The sequence below is a fragment of the Rattus norvegicus genome, chromosome 4, assembly GCF_021556685.1.
Source record: "Rattus norvegicus strain SHRSP/BbbUtx chromosome 4, alternate assembly SHRSP_T2T, whole genome shotgun sequence".
Taxonomy (NCBI): Eukaryota; Metazoa; Chordata; class Mammalia; order Rodentia; family Muridae; genus Rattus; species Rattus norvegicus.
Window position 1 is genome coordinate 79,430,004 of NC_141537.1, and position 14,398 is coordinate 79,444,401.

The 14,398-nt window shown below is 39.7% G+C and overlaps 1 protein-coding gene across 2 annotated transcripts in view; it reads left to right on the forward strand.

Annotated features, from left to right (window-relative positions):
* The window catches only part of Stk31 (serine threonine kinase 31), a 94,292-nt gene that overhangs the window by 62,580 nt on the left and 17,314 nt on the right, over positions 1-14,398 (forward strand).

The following is a 14,398-nucleotide window of genomic DNA, read 5'->3' on the forward strand; positions in this document are numbered from 1 at the left end:
GGCTAGGCTGGCTGCCCATTAATCTTCTTACACTGGGATGACAGGCTTGGGCAACTAGGCCCAGCTTCTTTTTATCCTTCTTATTACATGGGTTCTGGGGATCAGACTCAGGTATTCATGCTTGGGTGGCAAGCTATTTACTGACTGTACTGGCTGGTTTTGTGTGTGAGCTTGACACAAGCTAGGGTTATCCTAGAAAAAGAAGCCTCCCTTGAGGAAATGCCTCCATGAGATGTTGCTATAAAATTGTAAAAAATAAAATGCTGTCTTTTGCCCCCACTTGGTCTGGCATTGCAGTGCCCCAAGATATCTGATAGATATCTTAATCTCAGCAAAGGCTCTCACCTGCTTTGCTCCATCCCATATCACACTGCCAAAGGCTTTTCTCTGCACTGGACAGCAATCTCTCTACCCATCTAACTCCCAAGGCAGGCTTCACTATGCCAGAAATACACATCCTGACTCGATGGTGGCCCAGTGACTCTGCTGCCACACATTCTCTCAAACTAGGAGGAAGCCGCAGAGAGAACATGGAGGTTGACGTTAAGCCTTCCTCTACTCAAAAGATAAACAGGATGAGAAAGAAATTAGGGAAATGACATCCTTCACAATAGTCCTAAAATAATATAAAATCTTGGTGTGACTTTAACCAAGCAAGTGAAAGATCTGTATGACAAGAACTTCAAATCTTTGAAGAAAGAAATTGAAGAAAATGTCAGAAGATGGAGAGATCTCCCATGCTCATGGATTGGCAGGATTAATACAGTAAAAATGGCCATTTTGCCAAAAGCAATCTACAGGTTCAATGTAATCCCCATGAAAATTCCTACTCAATTCTTTATAGAGATAGAAAGAGCAATTTTCAAATTCATTTGGAATATCAAAAAACCCAGGATAGTGAAAACTATATTCAACAATAAACAAACTTCTGGGGGTATCACTATCCCTACAGAGCAATAGTCATAAAAACTGTATGATATGGGCACAGAGATAGGCAGATAGATCAGTGGAACAGAATTGAAGACTCAGAAATAAGCCCACACATCTATGGTCACTTGATCTTTGACAATGGAGCTAAAACCATCCAATGGAAGGAAGAAAGCATTTTCAACAAATGGTGCTGGTTCAATTGGAGGTCAGCATATAGAAGAATGCAAATCGATCCATTCTTATCACCCTGTACAAAGCTCAAGTCCAAGTGGATCAAGCACCTCCGGATAAAACCAGATACACAGAAACTAGTAGAAGAGAAAGTGGGGAAGAGTCTTGATCACATGGGCATAGGGGAAAATTTCCTGAACAAAACACCAGTGGCTTATGCTCTAAGATTAAGAATCAACAAATGGGACCTCATAAAACTGCAAAGCTTCTGCCAGGCTAAGGACACTGTCATTAGGACAAAAGGGCAACCAACAGATTGGGAAAAGATCTTTACCAATCCTACATCTGATAGAGGGCTAATATCCAAAATATACAAAGGACTCAAGAAGTTAGACTCCAGAGAGCCAAATAACCCTATTAAAAATGGGGTAAAGAGCTAAATAAAACATTCTCAGCTGAGGAATATCGAATGGCCAAAAAGCACCTAAAGAAATGTTCAACACCCTTAGTCATCAGGGAAATGCAAATCAAAACAACCCTGAGATTCCACCTCATGCCAGTCAGAACGGCTAAGATAAAAAACTCAGGTGACAACAGAGGCTGGCAAGGATGTGGAGGAAGAGTAACACTCCTCCATTGTTGGTGGGATTGCAAACTGGTACAACCACTCTGGAAATCAGTCTGGAGGTTTCAGAAAATTGGACGTTCCACTACCTGAGGACCCAGCTATACCTTTCCTGGGCATATACCCAAAAGATGCTCCAACATACAACAAAGACACATGTTCCACTAAGTTCATAGCAGCCTTATTTATAATAGCCAGAAGCTGGAAAGAACCCAGATGCCCTTCAACAGGGGAATGGATTAAAAAAATGTGGTACATCTACACAATGGAGTACTACTCAGCTATCAAAAACAATGACTTCATGAAATTCATAGGCAAATGGAATGAACTAGAAAATATCATCCTGAGTGAAGTAACCCAATCACAGAAAAACATACTTGGTATACACTCATTGATAAGTGGGTATTAGCCCAAAAGCTCGAATTACCCAAGATGCAATCCACAGACTACAGGAAGCTCAAGAAGAAGGATGACCAAAATATGGATGCTCCCACTTCTTACAATCAGAAAAAAATATACATAGGAGGGCATATGGAGGCAAAGTTTAGAGCAGAGACTGAAGGAATGACCATTCAGAGCCTGCCTCACACGTGGCCCATATATATACAGCCACCAAAACTAGATAAGAAGCTAAAAAGTGCATGCTGAAAGGAACCGGATAGAGATCTCTCCTGAGAGACACATCCAGAGCATGTCTAATACAGAGGTTAATGCTAGCAGCAAACCACTGTACTGAGAACAGGACCCCCCCCCCCTTTGGGGAATTAGAGGAAGGATTGAAAGAGCTGAAGGGGCTTGCAAACCCATAAGAACAACAATGCCAACCAACCAGAGCTTCCATTGACTAAACCACTACTGGAAGACTATACATGGACTGACCCAGGGCTCCAACTGCATATGTAGCAGAGAATTGCCTTGTTTGGGCACCAGTAAAAGGGGAAGCCCTTGGTCCTGACAAGGTTGGAACCCCAGTGCAGGGGAATGTTGGGGAGGGGGGATGGAACAGGGTGGGGAACACCCATATGGGGGAAGGGGAAGGGAATGGGGGCTTATGGACAGGACACCGGGAAAGGGAATAACATTTGAAATGTAAATAAAGAAATGTACCTAATAAGAAAATAAAATTTTAAAAAAAGATTCCACTCTGTGTATTTACAGGTGGTTATGAATATTCTTAAGGGATGGATGTGTATGTTTAGGTGGGCAATTATATCTTATCAATTGGATCAGAGTTTATTGTATTGTGTGTTCTTTCATGTAGCGTTTAAGTTTAAGAGAGTGTGTGGCGGCTAGAGAGACTAAGCCACCACAGAGTTGGGATATGTGTTTCTGGCAAGATAGCTACCAGATATCTTGGGACACTGTGGTGTAAGACCTAGTGGGGGATAAAAGACAGCATTTTATGTTTTATAATTTTACAGCAACAATGAGAACTGGTTGTAAGGTATTTTCTCAATTAGTGATCAAGGAGGGAGGACCCAGTCCATTGTGGATGGTGCCATCTCTGGGCTGGTAGTCTTGGGTTCTATATGAGAGCAAGCTGAGCAAGCCAGGGGAAGCAAGCCAGTAAGTAACATCCCTCTGTGGCCTTTGCATCAACTCCTGCTTCCTTATCTGTTTGAATTCCAGTCCTGACTTCCTTTGGTGCTGAACAGCAATGTGGAAGTGCAAGTTGAATAAACACTTTCTTCCCCAACTTGCTACTTGGTCATGAAGTTTTGTACAGAAATAGAAATCCTGAAAAAGACACTGACTGTGCTATATTCCCATGCTTAGAACTTTTAGAAGTTTTTTTGAATTATAAACTGTTGATATCTTTCTTATTACTATCAACTTTCTATAATATATATACTCATATATATATAAATTATAGGCATTATATTGTTTTTTGTTATACTCAATATTGATAGTGAATATGATTTTATTCTATAGTAATATGTAATGAATGCATGTATGGGAGATAATGCTAAGTGGACACTTAGTATGTTCTTGACTTAGCATATGCATGCTACATATTGCTTAAGAATTTAAGTAAGTACTGGACAGATGGCTTAGTGCTTAGGAATTTAAGTGGTTAGATATTTTTTTTTATTTATTTAATACTTAATAATAATTCTTTGGTTTCCGGGCAAACATCCCCCTCCCCCTCCTCTTCCTTATGGGTGTTCTCCTCCCAACCCTCCCCCCATTGCCGCCCTCCCCCCAACAGTCCAGTTCACTGGGGGTTCAGTCTTAGCAGGACCCAGGGCTTCCCCTTCCACTGGTGCTCTTACTAGGATATTCATTGCTACCTATGAGGTCAGAGTCCAGGGTCAGTCCATGCATAGTCTTTAGGTAGTGGCTTAGTCCCTGGAAGCTCTGGTTGCTTGGCATTGTTGTACATATGGAGTCTCGAGCCCCTTCAAGCTCTTCCAGTTCTTTCTCTGATTCATTCAACGGGGGTCCTATTCTCAGTTCAGTGGTTTGCTGCTGGCATTCTCCTCTGTATTTGCTGTATTCTGGCTGTGTCTCTCAGGAGAGATCTACATCCGGCTCCTGTCGGCCTACACTTCTTTGCTTCATCCATCTTGTCTAATTGGGTGGCTGTATATGTATGGGCCACATGTGGGGCAGACTCTGAATGGGAGTTCCTTCAGTCTCTGTTTTAATCTTTGCCTCTCTCTTCCCTGCCAAGGGTATTCTTGTTCCCCTTTTAGAGAAGGAGTGAAGCATTCACATTTTGATCATCGGTCTTGAGTTTCATTTGTTCTAGGCATCTAGGGTAATTCAAGCATTTGGGCTAATAGCCACTTATCAGTGAGTGCATACCATGTATGTCTTTCTGTGTTTGGGTTAGCTCACTCAGGATGATATTTTCCAGTTCCAACCATTTGCCTACGAATTTCATAAAGCCGTTGTTTTTGATAGCTGAGTAATATTCCATTGTGTAGATGTACCACATTTTCTGTATCCATTCCTCTGTTGAAGGGCATCTGGGTTCTTTACAGCTTCTGGCTATTATAAATAAGGCTGCCATGAACATAGTGGAGCACGTGTCTTTTTTACATGTTGGGGCATCTTTTGGGTATATGCCCAAGAGAGGTATAGCTGGATCCTCAGGCAGTTCAATGTCCAATTTTCTGAGGAACCTCCAGACTGATTTCCAGAATGGTTGTACCAGTCTGCAATCCCACCAACAATGGAGGAGTGTTCCTCTTTCTCCGCATCCTCGCCAGCATCTGCTGTCACCTGAGTTTTTGATCTTAGCCATTCTCACTGGCGTGAGGTGAAATCTCAGAGTTGTTTTGATTTGCATTTCCCTTATGACTAAAGATGTTGAACATTTCTTTAGGTGTTTCTCAGCCATTCGGCATTCCTCAGCTGTGAATTCTTTGTTTAGCTCTGAACCCCATTTTTTAATAGGGTTATTTGTCTCCCTGCAGTCTAACTTCTTGAGTTCTTTGTATATTTTGGATATAAGGCCTCTATCTGTTGTAGGATTGGTAAAGATCTTTTCCCAATCTGTTGGTTGCCGATTTGTCCTAACCACGGTGTCCTTTGCCTTACAGAAGCTTTGCAGTTTTATGAGATCCCATTTGTCGATTCTTGATCTTAGAGCATAAGCCATTGGTGTTTTGTTCAGGAAATTTTTTCCAGTGCCCATGTGTTCCAGATGCTTCCCTAGTTTTTCTTCTATTAGTTTGAGTGTATCAGGTTTGATGTGGAGGTCCTTGATCCACTTGGACTTAAGCTTTGTACACGGTGATAAGAATGGATCAATCTGCATTCTGCTACATGCTGACCTCCAGTTGAACCAGCACCATTTGCTGAAAATGCTATCTTTTTTCCATTGGATGGTTTTGGCTCCTTTGTCAAAAATCAAGTGACCATAGGTGTGTGGGTTCATTTCTGGGTCTTCAATTCTATTCCATTGCTCTATCTGTCTGTCTCTGTACCAATACCATGCAGTTTTTATCACTATTGCTCTGTAATACTGCTTGAGTTCAGGGATAGTGATTCCCCCTGAAGTCCTTTTATTGTTGAGGATAGTTTTAGCTATCCTGGGTTTTTTGTTATTCCAGATGAATTTGCAAATTGTTCTGTCTAACTCTTTGAAGAATTGGATTGGTATTTTGATGGGGATTGCATTGAATCTGTAGATCGCTTTTGGTAAAATGGCCATTTTTTACTATATTAATCCTGCCAATCCATGAGCATGGGGGATCTTTCCATCTTCTGAGGTCTTCTTCAGTTTCTTTCTTCAGTGTCTTGAAGTTCTTATTGTACAGATCTTTTACTTGCTTGGTTAAAGTCACACCGAGGTACTTTATATCATTTGGGATTATTATGAAGGGTGTCGTTTCCCTAATTTCTTTCTCGGCTTGTTTCTCTTTTGTGTAGAGGAAGGCTACTGATTTATTTGAGTTAATTTTATACCCAGCCACTTTGCTGAAGTTGTTTATCAGCTTTAGTAGTTCTCTGGTGGAACTTTTGGGATCACTTAAATAAACTATCGTATCATCTGCAAATAGTGATATTTTGACTTCTTCTTTTCCTATCTGTATCCGCTTGACCTCCTTTTGTTGTCTGATTGCTCTGGCTAGAACTTCAAGAACTATATTGAATAAGTAGGGAGAAAGTGGGCAGCCTTGTCTAATCCCTGATTTTAGTGGGATTGCTTCAAGTTTCTCTCCATTTAGTTTAATGTTAGCAACTGGTTTGCTGTATATGGCTTTTACTATGTTCAGGTATGGGCCTTGAATTCCTATTCTTTCCAGGACTTTTATCATGAAGGGGTGTTGAATTTTGTCAATGCTTTCTCAGCATCTAATGAAATGATCATGTGGTTTTGTTCTTTCAGTTTGTTTATATAATGGATCACGTTGATGGTTTTCCGTATATTAAACCATCCCTGCATGCCTGGGATGAAGCCTACTTGATCATGGATGATTGTTTTGATGTGCTCTTGGATTCGGTTTGCCAGAATTTTATTGAGTATTTTTGCGTCGATATTCATAAGGGAAAGTGGTCTGAAGTTCTCTTTCTTTGTTGGGTCTTTGTGTGGTTTAGGTATAAGAGTAATTGTGGCTTCATAGAAGGAATTCGGGAATGATCCATCTGTTTCAATTTTGTGGAATAGTTTGGATAATATTGGTATGAGGTCTTCTATGAAGGTTTGATAGAATTCTGCACTAAACCCATCTGGACCTGGGCTCTTTTTGGTTGGGAGACCTTTAATGACTGCTTCTATTTCCTTAGGAGTTATGGGGTTGTTTAACTGGTTTATCTGTTCCTGATTTAACTTCGGTACCTGATATTTGTCTAGGTAATTGTCCATTTCCTGTAGATTTTCAAGTTTTGTTGAATATAGGCTTTTATAGTAAGATCTGATGATTTTTTGAATTTCCTCTGAATCTGTAGTTATGTCTCCCTTTTCATTTCTGATTTTGTTAATTTGGACACACTCTCTGGGTCCTCTCGTTAGTCTGGCTAAGGGTTTATCTATCTTGTTGATTTTCTCAAAGAACCAACTTTTGGTTCTGTTGATTCTTTGTATAGTTCTTTTTGTTTCTACTTGGTTGATTACAGCTCTGAGTTTGATTATTTCCTGCCTTCTACTACCCCTGGGTGTATTTGCTTCTTTTTGTTCTAGAGCTTTTAGGTGTGCTGTCAAGCTGGTGACATATGCTCTTTCCTGTTTCTTTCTGCAGGCACTTAGCGCTATGAGTTTTCCTCTTAGCACAGCTTTCATTGTGTCCCATAAGGTTGGGTATGTTGTACCTTCATTTTCATTAAATTCTAAAAAGTTTTTAATTTCTTTCTTTATTTCTTCCTTGACCAGGTTATCATTGAGTAGAGCATTGTTCAATTTCCAAGTATATGTGGGCATTCTTCCTTGATTGTTATTGAAGACCAGTTTTAGGCCGTGGTGGTCTGATAGCACGCATGGGATTATTTCTATCTTTCTGTACCTGTTGAGGCCCGTTTTTTGACCAATTATATGGTCAATTTTGGAGAAAGTACCATGAGGAGCTGAGAAGAAGGTATATCCTTTTGCTTTAGGATAGAATGTTCTATAAATATCTGTTAAGTCCATTTGGCTCATGACTTCTCTTAGTCTGCCTACATCTCTGTGTAATTTCTGTTTCCATGATCTGTCCATTGATGAGAGTGGGGTGTTGAAATCTCCCACTATTATTGTGTGAGGTGCAATGTGTGTTTTTAGCTTTAGTAAGGTTTCTTTTACGTATGTAGGTGCCCTTGTATTTGGGGCATAGATATTTAGGATTGAGAGTTCATCTTGGTGGATTTTTCCCTTGATGAATATGAAGTGTCCTTCCTTATCTTTTTTGATGACTTTTAATTGAAAATTGATTTTATTTGATATTAGAATGGCTACTCCAGCTTGCTTCTTCTGACCATTTGCTTGGAAAGTTGTTTTCCAGCCTTTCACTCTGAGGTAGTGTCTGTCTTTGTCTCTGAGGTGTGTTTCCTGTAGGCAGCAGAATGCATGGTCCTCGTTGCGTATCCAGTTTGTTAATCTATGTCTTTTTATTGGGGAGTTGAGGCCATTGATGTTGAGAGATATTAAGGAATAGTGATTATTGCTTCCTGTTATATTCATATTTGGATGTGAGGTTATGTTTGTGTGCTTTTCTTCTCTTTGTTTTGTTGCCAAGACGATTAGTTTCTTGCTTCTTCTAGGGTATAGCTTGCCTCCTTATGTTGGGCTTTACCCTTTATTATCCTTTGTAGTGCTGGATTTGTAGAAAGATATTGTGTAAATTTGGTTTTGTCATGGAATATCTTGGTTTCTCCATCTATGTTAATTGAGAGTTTTGCAAGATACAGTAACCTGGGCTGGCACTTGTGTTCTCTTAGGGTCTGTATGACATCTTTCCAGGATCTTCTGGCCTTCATAGTTTCTGGCGAAAAGTCTGGTGTGATTCTGATAGGTCTGCCTTTATATGTTACTTGACCTTTTTCCCTTACCGCTTTTAATATTCTTTCTTTATTTTGTGCGTTTGGTGTTTTGACTATTATGTGACGGGAGGAGTTTCTTTTATGGTCCAATCTATTTGGAGTTCTGTAGGCTTCTTGTATGCCTATGGGTATCTCTTTTTTTTAGGTTTGGGAAGTTTTCTTCTATGATTTTGTTGAAGATATTTACTGGTCCTTTGAGCTGGGAGTCTTCACTCTCTTCTATACCTATTATCCTTAGGTTTGATCTTCTCATTGAGTCCTGGATTTCCTGTATGTTTTGGACCAGTAGCTTTTTCCGCTTTACATTATCTTTGACAGTTGAATCAGTGATTTCTAGGGAATCTTCTGCTCCTGAGATTCTCTCTTCCATCTTTTGTATTCTGTTGGTGAGGCTTCTATCTACAGCTCCTTGTCTCTTCTTTTGGTTTTCTATATCCAGGGTTGTTTCCATGTGTTCTTTCTTGATTGCTTCTATTTCCATTTTTAATTCCTTCAACTGTTTGATTGTGTTTTCCTGGAATTCTTTCAGGGGTTTTTGCGATTCCTCTCTGTAGGCTTCTACTTGTTCTCTAAGGGAGTTCTTCATGCCTTTCTTGAAGTCCTCCAGCATCATGATCAAATATGATTTTGAAACTAGATCTTGCTTTTCTGGTGTGTTTGGATATTCCATGTTTATTTTGGTGGGAGAATTGGGCTCCGATGATGCCATGTAGTCTTGGTTTCTGTTGCTTGGGTTCCTTTGCTTGCCTCCCGCCATCAGATTATCTCTAGTGTTACTTTGTTCTGCTATTTCTGACAGTGGCTAGACTGTCCTATAAGCCTGTGTGTCAGGAGTGCTGTAGACCTGTTTTCCTGTTTTCTTTCAGCCAGTTATGGGGACAGAGTGTTCTGCTTTCGGGTGTGTAGTTCTTCCTCTCTACAGGTCTTCAGCTGTTCCTGTGGGCCTGTGTCTTGAGTTCACCAGGCAGGTCACTTGCAGGGGAAAAGTTGGTCCTATCTGAGGTTCCGAGGCTCAAGTGTGCTCATGGGGTACTGCCTAAGTCCTCTCCGCGGCGGCAACAACTGAGAAGATCTGCGCCGCTCTTTCCAGGAGCCTCCGTGCACCAGGGTTCCAGATGGCATTTGGTGTTTTCCTCTGGCGTCTGGATGTGCGCAGAGTGCAGTCTCTTCTGGTTTCCCAGGCGTGTCTGCCTCTCTGTAGGTTTAGGTCCCCCTCCCACGGGATTTGGGTGCAGAGAACTGTTTATCTGGTCTGTTTCCTTCAGGTTCCGGCGGTGTCTCAGGCGCAGGGGTCCTGCCGCTCCTGGGCCCTCCCCTACGGGAACCCAGAGGCCTTATACAGTTTCCTCTTGGGCCAGGGATGTGGGCAGGGGTAGGCAGTGTTGGTGGTCTCCTCCGCTCTGCAGCCTCAGGAGTGCCCACCTGACCAGGCGGTGAGGTCTCTCTCCCATGGGGTTTGGGAGCAAAGACAAGTGGTTAGATATTAAGAGGGAAGGATATCTGTTCTTCTAGTGAGCATTATATTTACCCAGGGATGAGCAAATGTTTTCTGTACCGGGCGGCTCATTATATTCTTAGGCTTTATGACATGTTATATGTTGTCATTACCGAGTTCTGCTGCTGTTGCACTAAAGTATAAACAAGGGATTGTGACCTGTTCCAATGAAGGTTTATTAATGGATTTTGAAATTTGAATTTTATGTAGCTTTCTTATCTTATTAAATAGCATTTCTTTGATATTCTTTTAAATATTTAAAAGCATGAGAATAATTTTTGGCTTACACTTTGTACAAAACAAATAGTAGCATTGATTTGCTGCAGAGGTTGTAGTTTGGTAAACCCTGTTCTACCTAGTACAGATGAATGAAAGGAAAGTCATTAAATTTAATGCAAAGAAATGAAGCCGTGTTCATTTGCAGATGACATGATTGACAATGTATAGCATTTTTTGGAGTTTATATAAAATCTGCTAGAACTATTTGTCAAGATAACAGTTTTAATTTCAATGTAATCCTTACATACTAGTAGAAAATAGGAAATTAAAAATTATGAAAATATGTCCCTGAGAGATGGCTTAGTGCTTAAGAATGTTCATTCTTTCAGAGAACCCATGTTTGTCCCCAGAAATCATAAGGTGGCTCATAAATTATGAGTACCTCAAGTTCCAGGGGATCTGATGCTCTCTTTTGACTTCAGTAAGCACTAGGCATACACATTTTATACATACATACATGCAGGCAAAACAGATAATAAATAATTTTAAAAATCATGAAAGTAACTGTGTAAATGGCTCAGTGGGCAAGAAGGCCTACTGTGTAAGAATGAGGATCTGGAGTTGAAGCCACAGAACCAGGAAAAGCCAAGCATGGCCTTCTGCTGTGCCTCGTTCAGGGAATAAGGAAGAGAGGGACAGAGGAAGACAACTGATGCATATGGAGTTGTGTGTGTGCACTCCGTCACAGACTCATAGGAAATCTTGACAATACCAAAATATGAAACGTAGGATAATTTTAACCAAAAGTGTGCGAGACAATGTACATAGAAAACTACAAAGCTTTCCTAAGAAAAAGCCACAGATAGATAAATACACTTTTTTGGACTGGAAAACCTGATGTTTTATGAAAGTTCTACTCATGATTGACCTATAAATTCAAAGTACTTCCATGAGAAATGCTGGTAGTGTGTATAAATCAATAATTAGGTATTATAATACATGTTACAGTTGACATAAAATATGTAGGATTGGTAGTAACTAAGATAACTTTGTGAAAGTTAAAAATTAGAAGGCTTGTGTAGGATCAGATTTCAAGAGAATAAAATAATAGCTTATAAAATCTTATAAAAGGCTGATATCAATGTTGAAGTTAGATATGTAGATGACTAGAATGGTATTGTGCAGTGGTTCTCAACTTTCCTAATGCTGTGACCCTTATAGTTTCTCATGTTGTGATGATCCTCAACCATAACATTATTTTGTTGCTACTTCATAAGTGTAATTTTGCTATGGTTATGAAGTATAATGTAAATATCTCATATGTAGGATAGCAGGTTGACCCACATATTGAGAAATGTTGGTATAGAGATTAGTAGAAATAGATTTGTCCATATATGGCCAGTTCACTTTTTAAAAAAGGTGTATGTAAGTATGTACATACGTATGTATGTACGTATTTATTTATATCCCAAATGCTACTCCTGCTCTTGGTCCCTGCCTCACAGAGTCCCTCCCCCCATCTCCTTTCCCCTTGTCCTCCGAGAGGGTGGATCCTCCCCCTGGATATTTCCCTACTCTGCATCAAGTCTCTGAAGGATTAGGCATATCCTTTCCCACTGAGGCCAGCCCTATTGGGGAACAGATATCACAGCCAGGCTACAGCCTTAGAGAGAGCTTCTACTCCAATTTTTGGACACACATGGAGACTGAACTGCATGTCTGCTACATATATGATGGGGGCTTCAGTCCAGCCTATGTATGCTCTTTGGTTGGTGGCTTAATCTCTGCAAGCTTCCATGGGTCTAGGTTAGTTGATACTGTTGGTCTTTCTGTTGGGTTCCTATCCTTTTCAGGGCCTTCATCCTTCTTTTAATTGTACCATAAGATTCCCCAACCTCCATCTATGTTTGTCTGTGGGTATCTGTATCTGTTTCAATCAGCTGCTGGTTAGAGGCTCTCAGAGGGCAGCCATGCTAGACTCCAGTCTGCAAATATAACAGAGTATCATTAATGGTGTCAGGTATTGATGCTTGCCCATGGGATAGGTCTCAAGTTGGGCAAGTTATTGGCTGGCCATTCCTTCAGGTTCTGCTCCATCTTTGTCCCTGCATTTCCTTTAGATGGGACAGATTTTGGGTGAGAAGTTTTGTGGGTAGGCTGGGGCCCTTATCCCTCTACTGGTAATCCTGTCTGGCTGCAGATGACCTCTTCAGGTTCCATGTCCCCATTGTTAGGCATCTTGGCTAAGGTCACCTGCATTGACTCTTGGAGCCTCCTGCATCTCAGGTCTCTGGGACTTCTAGATAGTGAGTTCTACCCTGCCCCCCTAGCAACTGCAGATTTCCAGTCATTCTCCTAGCGCTTTGAGTCTTTCTCCTGTCTTTTCCCACACCTAATCCTGCTCCTCCCAAAGCAGTTATCTGAGTGAATGGAGTGCTGGAACAATGGACATCCATATATGGAGAATAAACTCTAAGTCCTTGTACTAATGAACAAACTTAAGAGGAACATTTGTTAGATCTAAGTGTAAAACCAGACCTTTTAAGGTTTCAAGTAGAAATTACTGGAGAAAATCTTTTGTTTATTTTTCTGATTTCTTGGTGTAGAGGTTTTAAAAGTATGTTCTTAGCGCTTTCTGAATTTGTATTGTAATATCTCCTCTTTCATTTGTAATTTATTGCTTTGGGTCTTCTCTCTTTTGGTTAACTTGAGTAAAGTTTTGTTAATTTCATTTAGCTTTTCAAAGAAACATCATTTCATTGATTCTTTGTAGTGTGCTTTTTGTTGTTTTTTTCTGTTTCATCAATTTTAGCCCAAATTTTGTTAATTTATTCCTGCCTACTGTTTGGGTTTGATTTGTTTTTATTTTTCCAAGACCTCTGGTACATCAATCATTAGAGATCTTACATTTTTATGCCTTGACACTTTGTATTGTAGACTTTCCTCTTAGGAGTACCTTTGTTATGTCTCATTTTAGTATATTGTTTATTTCATTTTCATTCAGAACTAGGAATTTTTGATTTCTTTCCTTATCCAATTATCATTCAGCAGTGTAGTAACTGCTGCTGCCATTAAGGAATTTTGTAATGTGCCCAAATTGATGTGTATTGTCCTTTGTAACCAAGTTCTTTCTCTAATCTTTTTACATTGAAACATGAAATTTCTATTAGTTTAGTTAATAACAACAAAAACTACACACAGAATTTCATAATGATTTAAGTAAGTCTGTGATTTTGTATTAGGTCATTTCATAGCTACTCTTGGCCTATGGGCCCTGGTTTGGACACATGTGTAGGAGTACTCTTTCACTCTTAAGAAACATTGTTCTTTTTAAAAGCACCTGTATTTTTTTCTATTGAAGACGGCCACAAAACAATAAATATACAAGAATATTTTCTTTCAGTGTAATGCCCTTGAAATTCATGCATGTTGTCTAATGTAGTTTTGTATGAGTATACCAAGATAATTTGTTCACTTATTAAAGAATATTTGGGTAGTTCTAGTTTTGGGTTATTTCAAATAATGCTGCTTGTAACAGCTTTGTGTATAGGTTTTGTTGTAAACAAAATGTATTTTTTAGGATAAATATCTATCTGAGTGAGATCAATGGGTCAGATTGCAATTGTGTGAATAATTTTTATTCTCTGCCAAACTACTTTGCAGAGTGACTATCAATTTTGGCTCTAGTCATGAAAATGAGTTCCCTTGTCTACATTATTGTCACCACCTGGTATTGTCATTCTCTATTTACCATATGCATAGGTGTGTAAAAGTATGCTTTCATGATATTAGTTTTTATTTACACAATGGATAGTTATGTTAAACATGTTATGTTTTCTATATTCTTGAAGTCTCTTCAAACCCTTTGCCTGTTTTTAATTGGTTTATATTCTATTACTTTTTTAAAAGTATTTAAAATACCTGCTAGAGGTATAAAAGTGTCCTATTCACTCTATTCACTTGTTACTGCTTGAGGCTTACTATTTCCATGTACT